This window comes from Pezoporus flaviventris, unplaced genomic scaffold (assembly GCF_033815535.1).
Source record: "Pezoporus flaviventris isolate CSIRO_AGI_PZ_B2104156 unplaced genomic scaffold, CSIRO_AGI_Pfla_v1 ptg000090l, whole genome shotgun sequence".
Classification (NCBI taxonomy): domain Eukaryota; kingdom Metazoa; phylum Chordata; class Aves; order Psittaciformes; family Psittacidae; genus Pezoporus; species Pezoporus flaviventris.
In genome coordinates, this window is record NW_026892638.1 from 4,119,215 (window position 1) to 4,141,592 (window position 22,378).

Sequence of the window (22,378 nt, forward strand, 5' to 3'; positions counted from 1 at the left end):
AAGCATGTACAGATGAATTTAAAAAACATTGGCTAATTTAGTCATCGCTGGTTACCACATGTAGAGCTAAAATAATCCAGGGCTGAATTTCACCCTCCTGAGTTGCAACTGATTACCTCTGGGGTACCTGTGTGCCTCTGTGTGAGAACTGTACAACTGGCTGAGCGTATCCTATCTTTTTTTCTTCCTCTGAGTCTTCGTATTTGCAGAGACATGAGGCTGAACCAAATGGACTAACAGTGGAATGAGAACATCCAAACCTAAAAGTAAGATCCAAAACGGTATTTGGGAATCAAGGTCTTGTTTGCACATCCAAACTGGCACTGAACTCAGTAGGAAGCTGTACATAAATGTCTTTGTGGGTCTGATCCTATTACCTAAAGTAGCAGCTGTGAAATGCATGTACTCTACATAACTGAGACAGGAAGGAAAGTGATTGCTGTCATCTTTGCTCCCTGAGAACTCAGAACATCCTCTTTTAGAATTTTGAAGGCCCCTTGTGAGCTGCTTCTAGGTGCTTCCAGTGCAATGATCCTGCAGTCTCTATGGTCTTTCATTAGTTGTGAGCAAGCTTGCAGTTAATTTTGTTGTGCCACGTGGCTGCAACGGACAGTGTCCCACTGCCTGTAGTGCTGAGGTTCAGATTTGGGTGACTGCCCACCCCTGTGCCTGGGCTTCCTCCCTTCAGACTTCATGGCTCTCTAGATGGTCTTAATTGAGAGGATGTGGAGGGTGGAGAGGGAGTGACAGAGACCTTGGGGTCATGCTTGATCAGGAGATCCTTCCTCCTCTTGATCTGAAGAGAACCCATCTGTCAGGGTCTGAGCGTAACTCACCACAACAAAAGCCCAGCAACCCACTCGCCTTCCCCTTGCAGAGAGCAGAGCCCCTTGAAAGCCATCACAGAGAGGTTTGGGAGCTCTGTGCCACTGCATGCATAGCTTCTGGAAATTGGCATACTGCAGCGTCTCTCTCTGCTGCTGTCACTGTTCTAGTGCCTTCCAGTTTTCCATTGCTAAGACAAGGGTGATTCACACTTGAATACTTTGTTCACCCAAGCAGCCCCTGGAGAGACAGTGCCTGTGGGATGGTTGCCTGTTCCCTATTGCAGGCCACAGAATGGTGGCTCCTGGCTGCTGGAGATCTCTCTGAAGGCAATGTGTATGCCTGTGTAGCTGAGCACAGTCCTGGCCTCTCACTCCCCTGCTGTTTTGCAGAGGGATTCACCTGGTCCCAGCTCTGTAGAAAAAAATAAATCACATCTGCAGCTATAGGCAGTGATGCTGAGGGCAGCAGCTCCAGTGCTAAGCAGATCACAGTCCCCTGAGACCCCATGCCCTGGGCAGTCAGAATCTGGTGACAGAGCAGTTCAAGATGCCTTTGGGCACTCCTTTAATTTCACCAAGCAGAACCTGTTCACAGCCCTGCATTAATGTTCTAACAAGCTACATTTTCATTTCACATTTCTGGTGGGTACTTGGAGGAGCTGAACATACCCAAGCTGCAGGATGCTGCAGCTGCAGATGAAGCAGAAGACGTGTTAACCCTGGTGCACAACAAGTGGAGAAATGTATGTTTCTGAGTTCTTGGCAGAGACTGCAGCCTCTGGGGGCATTGGTAGCTCTCAGCAGCATGTCAGTGATCAAATAAATACTCTAGATGACTTCAGCTGAGGGAAAGCCATGCTGCCCAGTGCTGTGGGCCAGGAAGGTTTTGGAGTGTGAGGGATGGGTGGCTGCAGCAGCCAGCCCTTTGGTGTTGCGAGGGCAGGGGTGCCCAGACCTCCTTATCCAAAACCATCACCTGGTGACCAAGGGTCCTGGCACCCTGTCAGGGCAACCACCACCCATCCATTCCCCATCAGGCGTTGTACTGTCACTCCTGTGAAAGTCCTGTGAATGCTAGGGCTGAAATAAGTAATTCATGACTTAGGGCAGAGCTGGTGGCACCTCCTGTTAAGAGGTCTGCACAGTATTTTTCCCTTGTAAGAGTCTGTTTCCAGTTGCTTCTCTTTTTGCCAAGTGTATCTGTCTCAAGCTGCTCTTTTATTTAAATTTAATCCAAAATAATGTCACTATGTCTAAAAGTGAGGGCACTGGAAAATATTCCTTTTGTAGTCTATTCACAACTGGGTATATATACGTGTATGCAATATCTGACTATACTTTCATGTTTTGCCTTCTGGAATGGGAGTGCAGACTGTCAGCAGGAGGAACTTTGCTGCAAGCACTGTTCACCTCAATGAGATCACTCGCTGAGGGTCTGCTGGAGCTGTGTGCAGATGTGGTTTCACCATGGCTCCAGCTGAAGTGAGCCTCCCAGCTTGTGGCTCCGCAGGCATGATGGTGAGCATGGCACAGACCCCCACTCCTGCCATACCTCTGACCTCTGATCTGGCTCATGCTCCTCCTGCCCTGGTTATCCCTTTTCCTTGTCCTTGCTGTAAGCAGCCAGTGCCCAGCTACTGGCCATATATACCTACCCCAGAGACAGTGACAGAGTGGGTTTCTATCAGCCAGTCTGAAGATTGGGCAGGGACTGAAAGCAGTGGAACAGATTTTGAAAGTGATTTAAAAGCAGTGGGAAAAGGGGCAGCTGAGGCTTTACTGCAGGATCTCTGCCAGTGGGAAACCAGGGCTTGTGGATCCTGTGCCTTGCTGTGGGGCTTCTTGAAACACAGGAGGTGATCTTTCCCTATTTTTGGCTGAGCGGTGTGGGAGCAAGCAAGCACTAGAGGGAATGTGAGAGTGTGACTCAGGAAGCAGTAGAAGGAGGGGAAAAAAGCTGGCTCCTCTACTTCTGACAATTATTTGCATAAGGATTCCTGCTTGGTTCAGTGTTAAGGATCCAAGGTTTTTGGTTCACAGGGACAGGTTTTCTTTGAAAAGGATAAATTTTCTGGATGTAAATGATGTCTGTATGTAAGATACACGTGCTGTCCCTGGAGTCTCTGTACTAAGAAAATGCAAACATCACACTGGCAGGGTACATGCAACATCAGTTGCCCAGAGCCCTATTTTTGAAGATGTTTTCATACACAAGTCATTCTGCAGCTCTTAATGTTTCACCTCAAGTCTATAATGTATCTCATGTATGTGACACATCTGTGTGACTGAAAGGCAGCTATCTCTGTCACCTGGAACCGAGGGGCAAGCCAGTGCATTGCCCCCTCGGGAATTAGGGCTATCAGTGCAATAAGCAAGAGCCTTGTAGCCAAATGTTTGTCCAGCACCTAGCAAAAGGAGGCTTAATCCAAGACTGGACTCCTAGTCAGGCTGAAATTGAAGTAATATTATAAAAATCAGTAATTTTAGCCAAGGGTATATGTAAGTCACCCCTCATATGAAAATGACACAAGATTCCACAAGCTTGCATACCAGATATTTCTTGTCTGTCTGTCTGTCTGTCTCTTACTACACAACTCTCCCCTGCTCTGCCAGCCCCCCTTTACTCCCAAACCTAAAGCATCATCAACCTTCTAGTGGCTCCGGGTTTACCTACATCCAACACATGTTCAGTCTGCAAGATCCCATGCTTGCTGGGGTTTGTTTGCACTGGGTGCAAACACCTGATGTTTCAAGGAAAGGGTTTTGAGGGGAAGAAACTGGATGTACATATATCTTGCTGTTTACTCAGGGTAAGAGTCTGGCCTCTCTACAGTGAATACTTTATAAGCAGAAATCATCATTATTCCCATGATCTAATTTATGCAGAAAATGGGGTGAGAGGGGCAGCACACTCTGCTCAAGGGCAGCTATTTCACCTGCAGTACTGCTGGCCAGGGCTCACAGCTCCCTCCTCAGCACAGCTCTGGGAACCCCATGGCCACTTGCTGTCCTGGGGAAGGAAATACACAAGTCATGCTCAACCTGAGCTGGAAGCAAAAAGGTATGAGGAGACATTGCTCGGGGCAGATGTTTTGTTTTTTTTTGCCCTAGTCCTTGCAGTCCTAGCTTTTGCAAGATCTGCGTTGCTTCTCTGGGCTGTAGGAACCCCATTGGACCTGCCTCATTCTTCAGGCAATCTGCAGTCTTTCCTCTGTTTCATCATTTTCTTCAATCTTGCATCTATTTTGCCATGTTTTCCAAGGTACCGGCAGTCTCCCCAGTGCTGTTGCAGCACCTAGCACAAGGAGGTCCTGACCTCATCTGGGCTTTTGTACTGCAAAAATATAGTTTGTCCTTTCTGCTTGTTTTTGTAAACTGCAATGCCTTATACTGACTCCAGTGGAAACGTGCTGCCTAAGGAATGTGGCCATAAGGAATGGAATGGTCTCATTGGACTGCACCAAAGCTCAGTGGGACTAATGCTTCATTTTGGTGAGGAGTGGGTGCTCAATGGGCAGTGGTACAATTGTACTTTCCAGCAGCTTCCCTAAAGGTATCCTTTGCTGATTGTATTTACCAACTTAGGTGTAACACTAGCATTTAGGTTAAGGGTTGGGCCGCTTCTCGCTGTGGAAATCCTTCTCTTCCAGCACACTCCCAGCATGAAGACAAAGGTTGACCCCTGATGGAGGCAAACTGGGGACATTTAAGGGAGAAGCCCAGTGGCAAATGTGTCGGCTTTGTTGCAGGCAGAAGGCTGCGCTGGCCTGAGGCACCCACCAGCATTGCATGCTCCCCTGAATGCCAGGGGATTTTGGGCAGCGGAATACCTTGCTAGGCATGCTGATGAAGAGATCTATCTACACTCCAGGACAGCAACTGAAATGTGAAGTATCTCCTTTACCAAATGCTTGCCTGAGGCTATAGCTGGTCTACTGACAGAGAAGTATAATGTCGTATTACTACTCCCACACAGTTCAGTCAGGATGCTGTGATGTGCTACTGCTTCTTTACAGAAAAATGGCAGGTGCCACAACAGGGCCTTTACTTTTCCTGTTATTATTCTTTGGGAAAAGTTGCATGGGGAGCTGTGCTGCGACATTTCCTCACTACTGAGTTTGTAATACCTTGGCTGGACTGCCTTTGGTCCTATGGAGGCAGTGCACTTTCTCCTCTAGGTAAATGTTAGTCTGTGTTTCATTTAAATATTAATTTGGGCTGGCACAATGTAGTGTGTAATATTGCCACTCTCTGTGAGGATTAGAGTGATTAGGAGTCTCAGAATACACTTTAATCAGTCAGTTCAATACTGCTGAGATTTGCAGTCTACCCTCTCCTATGCAACAGCCAGAGTCTTTCGACATGCTAACAAAATTGAAATGAGTTCCTTCATCTTAGACAAGGATAATTAATCTTCAAACACTGTTTATCTTAGCCCAAAAATCCTCAGAATTCAGAACCAAATTAATTTAAAGTCTAAATCTGCTTTAACTAGTAATTGGTTAATCAACGGGCTCGATGTGTAATTATATTCTTTGTTCACACTCCTTACAGGCTTGAAAAGACCATCTAATTCCTATGTTGCTTTCATTCCTATAATTAGGCCATGTGACATACAATGCTGTATGTATAGAGAACAAATTCTTTCCTGGAATAATTTCCTTGAGATTGTTTCTTACAGATGAATTTAGTCTTTTTTTTTTTTTTTTAACTTAGAAAAGCTTTCGTATGTTTTCTTGGTTATTTTGGATTTCTGTGACTCATTTAGAGATTGTGTGAAGAGTTTTAAGCTTTGAATCTTTGCTCTCTGCCTGTCACTGAAGAAATCTACACTGTGTTTTTATTTCCCTTACTTGCACTTGACACAGCTTTAATAGTTAAGGGATCCTTGCTCCCTCTGAATATTGATAGGATGTAGCAAATTCAAGACATTGTCATTCTTACTCTCTTTCAGAACAGAGCAGCCACAAAACCTATTAGCTGATGTTATTCTTGTGGACAGGAATTATTGTTGCTATTATGAATAGGAAGTCTGAGAATAAATTGGAGAAGGAAATCGTGGTTTTTTTAACACAGAGTTGTGGGTTGTCTTTGCTTAGTGGACACTGTCATAACCCCATTGTGGTCAGTGGCCTGGTCAGTGGTTTTCCTATTTCTGTTCACAGAATTTCCTATTTCCATCAGCTTCATGAGTGCTTATGTACCAGTACATATTAATATCCTCTCTTCTTCAGTAATGTCTCCTTGCTGAAACCTATTAAAACCCAATGCCTGTTTAAGACTATGCATACCTAAATGTATTCCATCTCTCATTCTTGTTAATGACACATAGATTATAACTTCAAGAAGCAAGTTGAAAACCTTCTCCTGGTGAATGAGATGCAGGAGAGATCAACTGCCAGCAACTTACTGATATATGCTCTCAGAGAACAGGGGAATATTAAGTTTTTAAGTGTTTGGATCCAAACCTCTGTTGATCTGTGTGGATCCATCTTGCCATTTTGCATAGTCCTTAGAAATGGAGCGTTTTATCTACGCGAAAACATTTAAAGCCTTAAAGAAAAATCCTCTCTTCTGATACCTAGTTAGGAACTTCAACAGCATGAAGGAAAATGGAAAGGGGAGGGATGAGAGACTTCACATGAGCAGCACTGGATATGTTATGGAGGCCGCAGGAGAGCCCTGTCCTTTGTCAATAGCCAGACAGCTCTAAGGCATGCATTCATCCTTGCTCCCAGCAGTGTGGGGCCAATATGGGCTGCCTGGAGCTCTGTGGAAGAGGTGGAGGGCAAGTAAGTAATTTCAAATCTGTTCAACATCAGGTCGAGAAGTAAGCAGTGAGCTGCAGTCTTGGGGTTGTTTTTCTGGTTGTACCCCACTGACAGAATGCACCTCTGGTTGGTCAGGGGATAGGGTCTCCTTCCTCTGGAAGAAGCACAAGGTCAAACTTACCAAAGGTATAGTCAGAAAGAGTCTTTCCCCCCAGGCAGCAATATCTTTTAAGATATCTACCCTTTAAAAGATTTCCTAGTGTTAGATTTCCAATAGCAATGTCAAAGCATATCATGGATTGAGAAAGCAACTGCAGCAATCATTTAAATCTATGTAGCTGAAGAGGTTTCCCTTCCCTCTCTACCAAATCCTGTGAGTCCTTCTCTGACCATTTGGTATTTTATATCCTGGTACCTTTGCTAAACAGACAGTTCTTCCTGCTTGCATTCACTGCTCCATACCCTTGCTCCTGAATATTAATTACAATGGTATATGTTACCATCCAGGGTTCTCTCACTTACTCATCTTTGCTGAAAACCATAGTAATCAGAACATTTCTCACCTCCCACCTGCACAGATGCTGCTTCTGCCCTTGTGCTGAGCCTGATCCAAGCCCCTGGAAAAGGCTTCCCTGGGCTTGCAATGAGCCACCCCTTTAATCTTTCTGCCAAGCAGAGTCACAACTAGGAACTCAAAGATTTAGGCAGAGAAGCAAACACTTGCAATGACTCTGTCCTTCCTAGAGGTCCTTTCTACAGCTGAAGGGTTGAAGCAAGGAATATGCATCAGCCCTGAGTTACTCTTCACCAGGCATGTGACTGAGGCCCCATCTGCTTCTTAGGCTCTCTCTGAAGTATCTTCATTCTGCAATGGTGAGGTTATGGGATCATTAAGTGTGTTGGTAATGAGAAGCAGTGAAAATTCAGTTTTAAAGCTCAGCATGTAAAGATTGCAAGAACAAATTAGCTGATCAAACCTGAACTTTTGCTCATGTTTATCATAAAGGAAAATGAAATTTGGGGAAAGAAATACAAGGGTTTGCTTTGGAAATGCTTGGCTCAGCTGTGGCCCAGGGTTTGTGACAGCTCTCAGCTTTGGGAGTCCAAGACCTGGGGCAGGCCCTAGGTAAGGATCTTGGGACATGCTTGGCCTCTGCCTAGGGCTGTGAAATGGAGCCCCAAATAGAGCACCTGCATGCAAAAACCATGTGTCAGCCTCCTCCTCTCCTGTCCCACCATGTGTACTGCTGGCTTTGGAATTATGAAGCTAAAAGTCTGTATTTGCTTTTATATTATTGCCAGCTTTGAGCCTCAGTGAGTCACATTTCCAAGGTTTTTATTCATATACATTGGAATAAAAAGCATTCTTGAAATGTTCTTAAAAAGAGAAAACAAAGAATAACCCAAATGACAACTGCAATTCTCCTGTAATTTCCTGCCTTTGATAGAGAGACTTTAAGAAGATAAACACACAAGACATGGTAAGATTCAGGAAGCAGGGGATGACAGAGAAATGATTCTTTGCCTGGGCTTTGAGAGTATACAGCAGTTCCATTCAAGCCATTAGGAAGGTGGAAAGAGGAAACATTCTGAAATTTCTATATTGTTTCTATGAGAAATCAGTTGAATCAAACTTGTTTTGAAATTTATATCACTTCAATATTTTAAGAATATGTTATTGGCACCTTTCTTAGAAAGGTCATAGACTGTTTTAGTTAGTGAAAACCTTTTATTCTGGCACCTTAACAAGTTGCTAAGACTGCCAGTAATGGCTTTATATTTATACATCAGAAAATGGCGACAATTTTTTCACTTCGTGTTTGTAAAGAGGAAAAAGTATCTCTCTCCCCATTTTCATTTCAAAAGAAAGTAATCTCTTGACTCATGAACCCATCCACCTTGAAAAATTGTGTCCAGAGTTGCTTTGTCCATGTCTTTCTGGGAGACCTGGGATTTCGTTACTCAATATTCACTGTACCCTTTCACAGTCAACCCTAGAGCAAATGAGGAAGGAAGTCTTTCATTCACCTAATGCACAACATCTAGACACTGCAGAGCTGCAAGCTTTGTTTTGTTTCCCATTTTTGTAAAAGGAAGCTAGGAGAAGAACAGAGTTAACACTCAACATACTGCTTGCAGGACAAGTGTTCAAATATCTCTGGTCTGTATAGGAGGCTGAATGCCATAGAAAGATACACTTTGGAGACTTAATTCTGCTCCTGTGCAATTAGATGAGCAAGGAGAGTTGACACAGGACAGATGGATGTAAAAAGAAGCACCTCAGTGAGACACAGGGCAAAGGGAACTTGACAGCATGCTACTTCTCTAGTTGACACTAGGCCCTTTGCTCTGCCTTGCCCTGAACCACTCAATATTTAGAGTAATTCTGTAATATATATAGAAGCTTGAGTTACTCAGAGTTTTTCAATGTCACAGTTCTTCCTTACCAACGTGGTGACACTGATTTAAAACTCCCAGGAACTGGCTGTCTTTTCAGGCCTCCCAGTATTGGACAGGGAGATACACTGAGGACAACATTCCTTTTGTTCCTCAATGAAATCCCCTTCCTTGCTCTACATTCTTGTCCACTGCATGGTAGCTTTTTGAGAGTTGTGTCATGTTGTGTGATCTCAGCATGACTCTGTAAACTCCTCTGCAGCTCCTGCACTTGGGATCACTACCCTTTACAGCTCTGGTTTTGGGAAGCCTCATACTCAGCAAGGCTTTGGCATTACCTTTAGAACAACAGCCGCTGCAGGGAACACATTTCTGCTATGCAACACCTCTGCAAACTGCTATGTAGAGTGGGCAAAAGCCTGCAGTAAAATTTGGACATAAAATAGTGAATTTCATTTTGAAAAAGAATCACTCCAAATTTCTGTTTTAACAGCCACAGTCAAAACATCTGCAGGACTATATTCTGTTGGGAATATATGCATCACTGAAATCTCGGAGCCTCCAGGCTTTCGTAGGTCTCTGGCAAACACTCTCCTAAGAAATGCAGTGGTGTTTCTGCTTAATTATAAAAATATCCTCTGCAAAGTGTATTTCTTTCCCTAGCAAATTCAGCCTCATCACAGGTCTAAATTTGCAGATAGAGGCAAGTATATTACAATGGTGATGACTGATTGGTGAAGATTTCTTGGGTTCAGAGTGTTCCCTAATGTAGGCCATTTTTCACCATGTAGAGTTGCCCAATAAGGATGTCATTTCCGTTGCTTAAATGTTGAAGCAACATCCACTTATCGTGGAGTTAAAATGACTGTTTATAGGGCAGCTATATATTGTTATCCATTTAGGATAGTGTTTGCTTTGCTTCTGGGGGCAAAATGACAATTGGACTTTCCTAATACTCATCGAACAGTATGAGAATGCCAAGAATACAGATCTGCACTGTGTCAAGCTGGGGGGTGGGTGAAGAGGGGGAGAAAAGGGAGACAAGAAAGAAGGACAGCTATTTTTTTGTGAAGATATGATGACTGTCAGATAAAAATGACAAAGCTGTACTTGTCATAAAATAAGTCACATTGCTGATCACCGGATAACTTTGATGTAGTATTCCACAATCATTTAACTGAGATTTCACGGCAAGATTAATGGTGAAGTTTTTTAAACATGCATGAAGAAGAGCTTTCTTCTAATATCCAATCATCAGACAGTCCTTATCTGGGGCTTATATTGATTGATTATGATTGGGATTAAACTAGAACATGACCTCTAAGTAAAAAAGAAAATTATGCAGATTTGAAAGTGAACCATCAAGCTTTTGGGTCTCAAAACCCATTTATGGCCTCCTATTGTTATATATACATACGTGTTGTTATATATGCATACATGTCTTTGCAGAATCAGTCCTGTTAACATGTGAAAAATCAGCAAGGAAAAAGCTCATCAAACTTCTCTGTCTTCTGTATCACAGAACACTGAGAATTAGGTTTAATACATCATTTTTGACATACAGAGCTCACACTGGAATTAGTTGTTTATGAGATTCTATGTGATCATAAGCAGTGCACATATTTGGAGTGAAAGCAGACCAATTTTCTTTTAAAAAATTGCTAGTTTCTAGCGTATGACATTGGATGAATTGTTATACATACTTTGGGATGGATGGTGACTGTAAATCTCACTTTGGACACTTCATGAAATATTTGTAGCATATTTTAAACTGGCTCAGGGGTGCCAATTATTCTCTAGTGCTCACCACCTACCTTGTGTTTTCATGGGGCACTTTGACTATAATGAAGTAAAGTTCGGGCGGTGCTGTCCAGCCACTGTGCTTGCCAGGCTGCAGCCAGCTGGAGACACCCTTGTGCCCAAGAGCCTCTCTTCTGCAGCTAAACACTGAAGAAATGCAACAGGACTTTTCAATTTCACCCTCTGTTAATTCCCCTCAAAATCAAGAAGGTTCACAGGACTGTTAAGTGTTTGACCTGATCAACTGCTGAAACCGGATTTGGAGTAGCTAGGCATATGGAAGGCGTCTGGGAGATACTAAGCTCAGCCATGATAGCTCTAAAGACCACCTTGTCCTGAGCAAAGTGATCAGATCAAATAGAAGATCCTATTCACCTTCATATTGTATTGCTTTGTACGGCAGAGCCACACAGCTCTCTCTGGCTGAGGTTGATGCTGTGTTAGCAGGCCACAGCATGCCTGCAAGCTGGTTGGACCAGCATGCCTGGGTCCCACCCTTTGCATGCCCTTACCAGCAATGCATTTTCACTTGTGCACTGGGCTCTCCATGTTTTGTCTAAAAGAGACTTTTTGTAGCCTTCTTGAGACCCATCACATAATGGGGAGTTTATGGAGCTTGCTTAGACCTGCTGTTAAGTGCTGCACTGTTACATTGATCCCCTAATTGAAAGTCATAGCCGGATGAGAAAGATGAAACAGGAGACAAATAAAGCTGCCCTGTCAGGAGGTGGAATATTACCCCAAGAAGGAAAAACAAGGGTGCACTCCCTCACTACAGAGTGAGGCTTCAGGTGCCTCCAAACCTGGTTGAGGTGAGCTGGGGTATAGATAGCAGATACACTTCTGAAGGGTGTCCATGTCTCACCTGTCACACCTATGCTTGAAAAACATGCTCACTGCAAAAAAAAAAAAAAAGGTCTTAAATCAATGCATGGGCCATCACCTCTCACTAAAAACAGGGGGGACAACCAAAGTGGACTGTGACAGCATCCAAAACATGAAACTAATTTGCATTTAGTTGTAGAGGAAAACCACCATGGCAATGTCCCATCAGGTGGCCAGTGGTTTATTTCAGAAAGGTACCCTTGGGCTCATAGAGGGCTGAGAAATGCTTCATGGTAACTGTGCTTCCTCCGTAGCTTGTTCCCCGTGCCTGTGCTGCAGCTGGGCAGTGCTGAGCAGAAATATTTCCCCACTGCTTCCCCAGGGAAAAAGGCAGGAATAATGAAAGCAGATTTCCCCATGCTTTTAAACCTCTTGTTTCTCTTCTCAGGCACAGTGAGTTTGGGGGCACCTCTTTTCTTTTCCTCCCATGATAAACCCTGAAATTCTTAAAAGGCTGCATTCAAAAAAAGATATGTCAGTCCAACAAATCTTTTGTGGAAAGGCTTTCAAAATAGACAAAAATATATCCATTGTCTCTTCTTTCTCCTGGACCTTTTTCAGGCTTCTTATTTGCATCTTGATCTTATTTGGGCTAAGTATAAAGAAGGTATAAAAGGGGGCTAATAAAACTTTAGGATTTGTAGCTGGAAGAGAAGTATGTAGGTGAGAGATACTATCAAGAGCTTGATTTTCAAAAGGAAATGTAAAGGGAATGGAGGTGGAGCCCTAACACTTCCTCATGATCCTGGGATTGGAGGCTGTACTGCAGATCAGTTTACTTACATGTGGGACACAGGTAAAGGTGGCACAATCCAGATCCAATTTATAAATTTTGACTTGGGTAAGGATGTTCATCCAATTCTCTCTCAATGGTTTTATACATCGTATTTTAGTTTATGGAACTGTGTGAAAACATCTGACTTGAAAAATTAAGTAATGTTCAACCATTTAAAATAAAACAGAAACCTGTTTTTATAAGTTAAGTATCTAGGGACCAGAATCACATTATGTCTGCAATCTGGGGAAAAATGAAAACAATAGTAAACATTGATTTACAGCAATATCTGCAGTTTACTTTGGAATACTGTAAACTGTGTTGTTGTAACATGAGTGTCATGAGTTTTAATGGCACAGGGAAGCATGATAGAACAGATTTTTATCAAAGTGTATTATAGCAGAGAGTCTTATAACAAGAGCAGAATATATTTATGTCATACTCAAAATGTCATTTCAGTCACAGACAAGACTGATGAGGAAAAATGATTAGACACAGAGATTCAGTTTATCTTTCTTTTCCAGAATGGGGACTTTTGATGATCTTTCTTTAGGTTGCCATGCTTAAACCCCAAATTTCCAGCCTCTGTTTGCACTATTTTCTTTTCATTTTTTACCCAGCTGTTGGAAATCAATAAAGCTTCACTAGTAAAACAAAACCTTTTGGCCCTATTTTCTTGTAGATGAAGCTGAAAAATACCCCCATCGCAAAGCACCACCACATTTCTTTGATTAATTATGGTCTGAATATGGAAACAAATCCTCTTACCCTCAGCCCTATAGATGGGAGTTTTTGTGTGAGCAACTCCACCAGCCCTGATCCTCCAGTTCTGCATCCTTGTCCTGCATCACTGCAAGCATCTAACACCACTGCCAAAGCCTATAGACAGTATATTCCTAGGGAATTTAAGGAACTTCAGAGCAGCCTTCAGAGGCTTGATCTGCTGTCAGCACTTGCTACAGTCACCAAAGAAGTTCAAAGTTCCCAGACAACGACATACTGCCATATTACCTGGTAAAACTTTGGGAACATTTTGAGGGTTGATGCACAAAGTAAAATGCTGTAAGTGTTCCCAAAGAGAGTTTTGGACCATACAAGTGAGATTCAGCCGCTGCTGTTTTCAGTGAGCTTATAATTGTTACTGGCAAACTATGCCCAGAGTTTTATAAAAGTTGAACAGGCCCCCCCCCCCCCCCGCAGCTGTAATTCAAGTTCTGCTCTTTAGTGGAAGAAAGGAAAAGAAAATCTTCCTTTCTTTGTATTTGCTTAATTCAGAGCATATGGGATTTAATGAATTTGTGCAATTTTAAGATCAGAACTAAGTTGGTTTGTGTAGTAACACCCCTCCCACTCCTACCCTCTCGACTCCAAACCAAATGACTAGATATTTAATCCAAAATGAGGCTATTGGAGCTAGCTGCATTTACCACGTACAACTTTGTATGCACTTTTTTTTCCTTCTTGAAGAGGCTATATATACACAGACCTTCTAATGCCACTGGATGCCCCATTCCTAGTGAGAGAAAACTTTTGTTTTTACTGAACAGCTGCTTTGTCAGTATGTCCTGGACTGTGTTGCAGTTGTTGGCCTCATGCTTCCTGCATAGGCACCAAAATTACACAGATTCTCTACTGCCCGTTGCTCCTAGGTAGGTGAAACTTGCCCATTCTCTATACTTCCACACCTCCCTGCCTCCACTTTTTAATGACTGACAGTTTTATGGGGGAAAAATCAAGCTGCAATGGTTTGATGTCATGCTTCTGACATCACTAATGAACTCACAGCATGGCAAATGCTTATATCTAGCTCTGGTCCAGCTTCTCCCATTTATGTTGCATCACATGTGCAGGTTCACTAACCACAGGATATTAGCCAGAGAAAATGGTGTCCCGTAATTTAAAGTACAAATATATTAGTGGAATTTCAAAGCAATAGAAAAGGAGCTTCTATTCATCACACATCAACATCTTCCTGCTGTTCAGAGACTAAACATGCACAAAACCAGTAGGAGGTTGTTATGTTCCAGTTAGCAACTGCTGTACAGAAAAAGAAAATCCTGATGTGAATTGTTCAGGCTGTCAAACTCAGACACATCTCACAACCCTGACAGCCCATCTCTGGGTTAAATTCAAACATCTATGGCCATGCAGTTCAAAAGGTGGAGTGGTAACAGCAGGAATGAAAATGTAGACCCAAGAGTTATTGTCAACACAGCCACATGGCACAGAGGCAATGCATTATAATATTTCAGCTATATGTCATCCATGCAGTGGATTAAACACCTGCTATTGCTTTACGGATTTTGCAAATCTGACCAGGAACCTTTACATTTGGTTATGTTTTTCTGACATTGTTTTTGAATTATACAGGACTAAAAGCATGACATACCTTTCTTCCTTTGATTTAATTTTGCAAATTTGATCTCCCTTTCATAATAGCACCTGCTAAAGCACAGATTTCTTGCAGATTTTAAGTCCCTTCAGAGGGTAAATCATCCTGATAAGGAAGCTGTTTCTCAGCACATCATTGCCTCATTACACAGTGAATGTCATAGAGAAGTGCAAATGCATCAGCTGGCCAGTATTCATGCACAAACCTTTGAGCAGCCTGGGTCCAAGTTTTTTAATGCTCTGTGCCTACATGAAATGTCCTATGTCTGCATCAGTGCGTCAGAGTCATAGGTCTGGCTATGTATCTCAGTAGCTCTGACTCTTTCCTCTGCTTGCACCAACTCTGTCAGCCCAGAAAGGACTGGGAGCAGGTAGGCTGGGTGGGAGCCATAGATATTTTGGACAACTGAATACTCATGCTCAAGTCAAAAAAAGAGGAGTGGTGGGAAGCAGCTCTCTGCATTCCATTACTGACTCTGGCCTCACTCCTTCACTGATATCTCAGACTCCAGACCTCTGGAGGGACTGCAAAACCCACCTGCATGTGCAGGAGCAGGCAGGTGAATGGAAAAGGTTATGTTTCTTTCCGTAGAGTGTTACAGGCAGACTGTCTTTGTTATAGGTATGTGCAGTTCAGTGTATCTGGTATCATAATATTGGGATTTTTTCCTCTCAGTTGCCCATGTTATTAGAAATACAGATGAAGAAGTTGGATCTTTTTCCCGCAAGTGTCAGTGAAGAGCAGCATTCTTTCTGCATCACCTAGAGGAGCTACTTCTTTTGCAGAGTTTTGTTTCCTGCTGTATAGCAGGGTCGGAAGGAGATAGAAAAGGTGCTCAAGTGATTTTTTTCCAAGGCTAGACTCCTGTCTAACAATGACAACATAAGACATCTTCCTGAAACTACAGAGAACATCCACCCTGTCTGGCTGTGTTCAGTGAAGTCAGCAATAAAAGAAGCAGAGAACCTGAACTGGCAAGTGTAAGCAAACATATGTATCTATTTGATCTAAACAGGCTTGAGAGAAAGGAGCATCCTCACTGCTTCCTTTTGGTTGAGTAAAGGCTGATGAGAGAAGATTTCATGGTAGCCAAAAAGGTTCTCTAATGCTACAGACAAAGGCCACATGGGTTAAAATGTGCTGTAGGAGAATAAAAAAAATGTGTAGCAGAGAAGGAAGGAGTAAGAGAGGTGTTACATTGCCTTGAAGGAGACACTGTTAAGACCAAATTTAATGCAGCTCAAAGAGAACAGCAGGTCAAATTATACATTCCTGAAGGTCTCTATGTACAGCAGAATGCATGGATTCCCTGCTGATGCTAGTATGAAATGCATGTATTTTTCTGTGCAGCATATAATAAAGTCTCCAAACTAGGAAACATTAATTTTCACAAAGGCAGTAGAGGTTTGAACTTACGGTCTTCCCATGGGTATGCTGTAAAATTTGTGAGCTCAGATAATTGGCATTGCCAGGGAAGGTCACGAAAGTGCGATCACTCTGTATTGTACCAGGGGATTTAAGACTCACATACGTTCTGAACTGTGATAATAATAATAATAATAATACAAAATGCTCTTTTAAGACAATTTTATTTTGGTGTTTTTTTGCTGGGAGAAGGCTTTAATAGACCACAGCTATGCAAATGTGTACTTGAAAAGCTTTCACATAAGCTGTGTTTGCATTCCCAGACAAGTGTTAATGACAGCACTCTTTTGTATAATAATTTTTGCTTCTAAATTTTTATAAACTTTGCATCCAACAGCAGTTTTAATACTGTTGCTTGCTATTGTGTGTTTCTAAAGAACACATTTGGTTGCACAGTTGCTTGATTGCCAATTGTAATTTTTTGATATTTAGGTGGCTGCTAACATTGAAGGTACCAGGATAAAATATCTTCAAGAGTACTGGATGTGTTACTGAGGATGGCTCCAAAACCTTGCCAGTCCACAGGAACTGTGGGTGAAAGAGCCAGTCCTGAAAATAAGACACACGCACAGCAAAGCATCTGACTGAGATTTAGAGTGGAACGTTTTGAAACCCAAGTAACTTCATCCAGCTCACATCCTGGTTTCACTTGGATATAGCATTGGATCTATCTGGGAATGTTACTGTTTATTTTCTTACTAAGCTTACGCTTATTTGGGGCGGAGGGAAATATTCTGACAAATGTATTAAATAGTATAGTCCAGACAGATACACTGCAAAACGTCTTAAAACAGTGCTTAATCCTCTTGTTCACCTCCCTGGCACCTATTTTAAATAAGAGAAAACATCTGAAAGTCCAGTAAGCGTAATGAAAACAACTTCTCTTTGTGAACTTCATTGTTCGTATTACAGAAAATAGTCTGTTAGAAGCACAGTCTCACCAAAGGTAGCTTAAAATCCCTTTCCTCCAACTTCCACAGGAAGATGGAAGAAACTCATTCGAATTTTTGAGAAGTTTTTCAGCACTGTGTTTTTAACAGTAAAGTTTTAGATACTGGTCAGTAGGGTTTGCTGGGTTTGGGATTTAAAAAAGCCTCCACAAAGACGGTTGCCTCACTGTAATGCATTCAATGCCAATGGGATGTTGACTTAAATGACTCAAATGATTTCTGAAGATCTGACTCCAACATCATGGCTAGAAATACTTTTTTCTTTCAGTAAGTGATTACTGGTATGATGATCTGTATTGAGTCTGTAAAGCCATCCATGCCAGGCAGTTATCTTACAAAGACATTGTAAATTTGCCTGTGATGTGTATGTATCAATTAAACCTTCTGTTGAGCCAAGGAAGTCAAGGCTGGCACTTGTCTTCTTTCATTTGCCTCCTTTCAATGAATGATCTCCCATTCCTTGTTTACCCCACACTCTCCTGAACCTCCCTGCTAGCTTTGAAAAGAAGCTGAATTTCCCACTTTGTATCAGGCATATAGACCTCGGCACTGCTTTCCAATAGCCATAGGAATTGAACAAAGCTGGCCACATCTTGCTAACATGAGGAATTTTTCTTCTGTGGATTCATGCAAGAGTATGATTTATTTCATAGTGAGCATAACATTTGGGTAACATCCTGTATTTCAGCAGCTACTTTCAAGAAAGAAGGAGCTTGGAGAAATATTACAGCAAGCCATAGCTTTGGTGTTTATATCAGTGCAAGATGTATGAAAGACTGCAGACATGGCTATTGGCATCAGGGCAGCAAAACGTGTGGTAGGGCTGTGAGCACCAGGGCTCTCACTCTGTCTGGCTTTTCCCCTTTTCTCTTCCTCAATTTCTATTTAAAAATTTCATGGGATTTCTTTGAGAAGTACTTAAATTAATTGGCACAAGTGTCATTGCCCAATCGAACACTCAAGTGAAATGGTATATTTTTACACATCCAGCACACTTAAATGCTATTTTGGGGACCTGGACAGCATGCAGGCTGAGTAGTCCGAACACGCAATTTTCTACATTTAGTTCACTGGTTACCAGCCAGTCCAGGTTGATGGAGACTGACATTTCTTCGTAGTGCCTTGTGACAACTTACGTGATCGCAGCAGCTGATCTTAAGTGGGTATTAGTATCAAAACAGTCAATCAATATCAACATTAAGTGGTAGCTTTACTGCAAATCCTCCAAGAGAGAGACTAAGACGCAGGGAATACATTGGACTACTTAGCCTTTATTTCTTAAATATGCAGCAAGGCTTAAGGATGGGCTTTGACAGCAACATGAATTTGGTAGCTGGTATCAGTAAGAGCCTTCTGGATAGACTAATGGTGCTGCTGGGTGCTTGGTGGCCTTCCCCATGGCAGGGCAGGACTGAAGTTGGGAGTAGAGCAGCATTTCTGTCTCTGCTGCCGCAGTGGCTTTGAGCAACAGCAACTTCATTAAAAGAGGCAGTAATATTTATAAGGAAGAAAAGAAAACCAACCCCCAAACCCAAATATGTACCTGGAAAGCCAAAGTGCAGATGGCAGTGACATTTGAGGGAAGACACATATGAACTATGTCTTTGGAAACCCAATGATCATTTATAGATATAGACAGGCTGTCAAAGCCACTAAAACTTGAAACTACTTCAGTAAATACTTGTGTGATTAGAGATACAGTGACTATTTTGAAAGGCACTGGCTAGAGGGAAAAGATTTTTTTTTTTTTTTGAGACAGGGACTGCAAATGGCAGATGATCCTGGATTAACTTATTAAATAACAGTCAGGAAAAAAAGTGGTCAGACAAAGGAAACCCCAAAAGCTCATGACTATGAGAATGAATATGGTAAGACCTCAGGCAAAGACAGTGGAGGACAATTGCTTCAGAGTTAATTGATAGTGTTTCAAGTGTACAATACATCCTAGCTAACACTATATTGCTTATTCTAGTTACTGATAAGTTTAGGATTCCCTAATAGAATACGGATGGTTATAAAGACTGATAAAGTGGAAAGCTGTAAGTCGGAGGTGCTGCTAGGTGCTTATAGTCAAAGAGATGTTCGCATTTTCTGGCGTGTGTGCCATTTGCAGCTCTCTGGCTTTGCTTCCCACGGGGACTGAAGAAACTAATGTCTGAGTAATGGGATATAGGATTTTTAAAAGGTTTCTTGAAGTAATTAAACAACTGAGTGATGCTGTCAGCAGCATGACTTTACCCTGTTGTATGCACTGGGAAAAGTATTCTTATTAAAAAAAAAAAAAAATGCTATAACAGGAGAGAGCTATGTACCTCACAAGATGATCAGCAAATCTACTGCATTCATTTAAGTATCTTCTTGAACATATGTATTTTTAACCATACAATAGAATTGCCCAAAGTATTACTATAATATCACAGATTTTTACAGACTATGCTCATCAGTGCTTGAATTTAGAGGTGAAATGATGTGGAGGAGGAGAAGGGAAATTCCATCATGTGTTACAAAGTGTACAGTCAAGCTATTTCAAGGAACAGCCTCATACATCTTTGACACATAGCAAAAACCCTAAAGAAGTTACTTGAGTTTTGTATTTTGGTGATGTTGTGGCTAAAGTTTTTGCTATCTCCTGCGATTTGCTCGGAGGACATTTCTCTTCCAGACAATTTTAGGAGGAAAATGTTCTTGCATTTCATGGGAAAGTGCAATATTAATTCTGACTTATTAAACTGTTTCAGAGAAGGATTTCATAGCATCACAGAGATGTGAAATGTCAAACACCTACATGCTGTATTCCATCTTTCTGCTAATGCCTAACTATTCCCTGTGCTATGCAGAGTGTGTTCCAGCCCATGGTTATTTGACCCAAGGGACCGGGCTTGCCATAATATCAATTGAATGCCTTTTTCCAGTGTTCAGCCTCTATGTTCTTCTACTTTTATATCCTTGAGTACAAAGTTGCCTCTCCCTGGTGAAGCCACTTGCTCACTTCAACTCCCTGCTATGCCACTAGCACGTGCTTTGTGTAAAAATGTTTCTCACCCTTAAGTAGCAGTATGCTTGAGGTGGTGAAATCACCAAATGCACCTCAAAAAGCAAATGATAATTATGTCTGTTGATTGAGTGATAGTGTGGGGAAAAGTGTGTGTGCCTTCCATGGGGAAGCATGGCAGTGCTTGGATGCCATAGCAGGGCAGAGCAAGCTGGAGCCAAGAATGGACTGCCACCAACCTCCTCTCATGGACAGAAACTCCGATTTCCACTTCCTGTTGACTTCTAGAAGTCCAAGAAAGCCATAAAAATGTTGACATGCTCAATATCAAAGTGATTGCTTTGTCCAGGAGAAATAATTCTTTTAAATGTTAATTTAAGCAGAAAAATAAAATATATACTCTGAGTCAAGCCAGATGTCATTTCTCGTCTTGACCAATGAACCAGAAAACTGATTCATCCAGTACTCCACTTGAACTCTAACATACATAAAAAATTGGCTGTTGACCAGTGATCATTTCCCTGTGATCAGTATTTCTTCCTTTATTCAGTCTGTTATTGCATGTGGCTGAAGAGATATGAGACAGAAACAGATCTGACCCAGGATTTCTACTATTGTAGTGAATATCAGACAAAAAAGGCTTTCAGAAATTTCAATTTTGAAAATAACTTCAGTTTAAAAAAAGGAATTCAGTTCAAGTATTGCAGTCTGAGAACTTCTAATTAATGTGTCAATGAGCTGGAAGAATTTATCTGACAGACTTATTTGATGTTGATTGAATAATGCACATGTTAGGGCGCATAGAATTTATTTTACTAATTAGCAAAGATGGTGACTAAATTGATGCAATTTAAAGCATATCAACATATCATCAACATATATTTTCACTTGTGTCAGAAAATAAAGTCTTTGGAAGCTGAGATACGTTGAGCTGAGTGTTGTGTTAAGATCTGATTTTCTCATGCACTGACAGTCAGAAGGGACAGACTTTTTTAGCCTGGATTCATACATCCTGGTATGAAATGCCTGGGATTCATACAAGTGTTGCGTCAAAGTTCAAAAGTAGCAGCTTCCTGACTTGGTTCTGTACTGTTAAAATATTGAAATGATTTCTGCACTCCTAGCTTGCAGCTAGGCGGCACTGGGAAGATGGGATGCTGTAAGCAGGGATGGAGAGAGAAAGATTTTGGCAATGGAGCTGCATCCCTGGAAGATGAAGTGGGAGGAGGGGCATCTGCTCTCCCTGTCCTTGTGCTGTTTCAAAGCCATAATTTGATTCTCTGGATGCTGATTGACAAGGGAATGACTCTAGCAAAAACTGGTGAATTCTGTGGCAATTATCATTTGCTATGGAGACTGGTATGAGATCATCAGAAATGCTGAGTGTTGTGGCTGGAGATCTGGGCTGCAGAGGGCAAAAAGAAATATCTGATTTTATTGGCAAACCTAATAGAAGAGTAATATATGGGAGGGGAAGAGAGGAAGGAAATGACGAGTCCAAAGATGTTGTCATTTCAATCTCATCTTTGGTTTATTTATTTCTTTAATACCAATGAGACGCCTTGTCTCTTCCCTGGGACACAGCATGATCTCCTGAACATTTGGCCTGTGGAAGGATGAGGAGAGGACACTGATTTTCACATGCAATGTTGCTTTATCCCACATCAACAGGGACAAAAGACAGCCCATCTCCTTTTCCTTCTGACTCATCCTCGGAGGGTAAAAAAGAGCACTGCCTGCGACTACAGGAAGCCACACAGCAACCACAACCCTGACCTTGGGGCTCCCCTGTTTTTAAGACCTTTGTTTCTAGCCAGAGCAGGGGTATGAGTATATTGCAGGGAGGCCATCAACCCCACAGGGTGGGTGTGTGATGCCCAGGGTGACCCTCTGTAGGGACTTAATGTGGCCACCAGATACAGATTATCTGGTCTGTTAGTGACAGTGTGATAAACTACACTGGCTGCTCCAGGCAGATGAGGTGCATATAAAAGAGTGAATTTTTAGCAGTATTTCCTTTGCTTTCAAAGTGAAATCCCTCTGCCTTCTTTCTTCTCTTTCTCCTGCTTGTCATATGCTGTGAACAGCTGATGCACCATATTTTGCTGTATTTCAAGTGGTAAAATTGAGGTATTGCTTTTGGGTTAAAAAATAAAGGATGTGA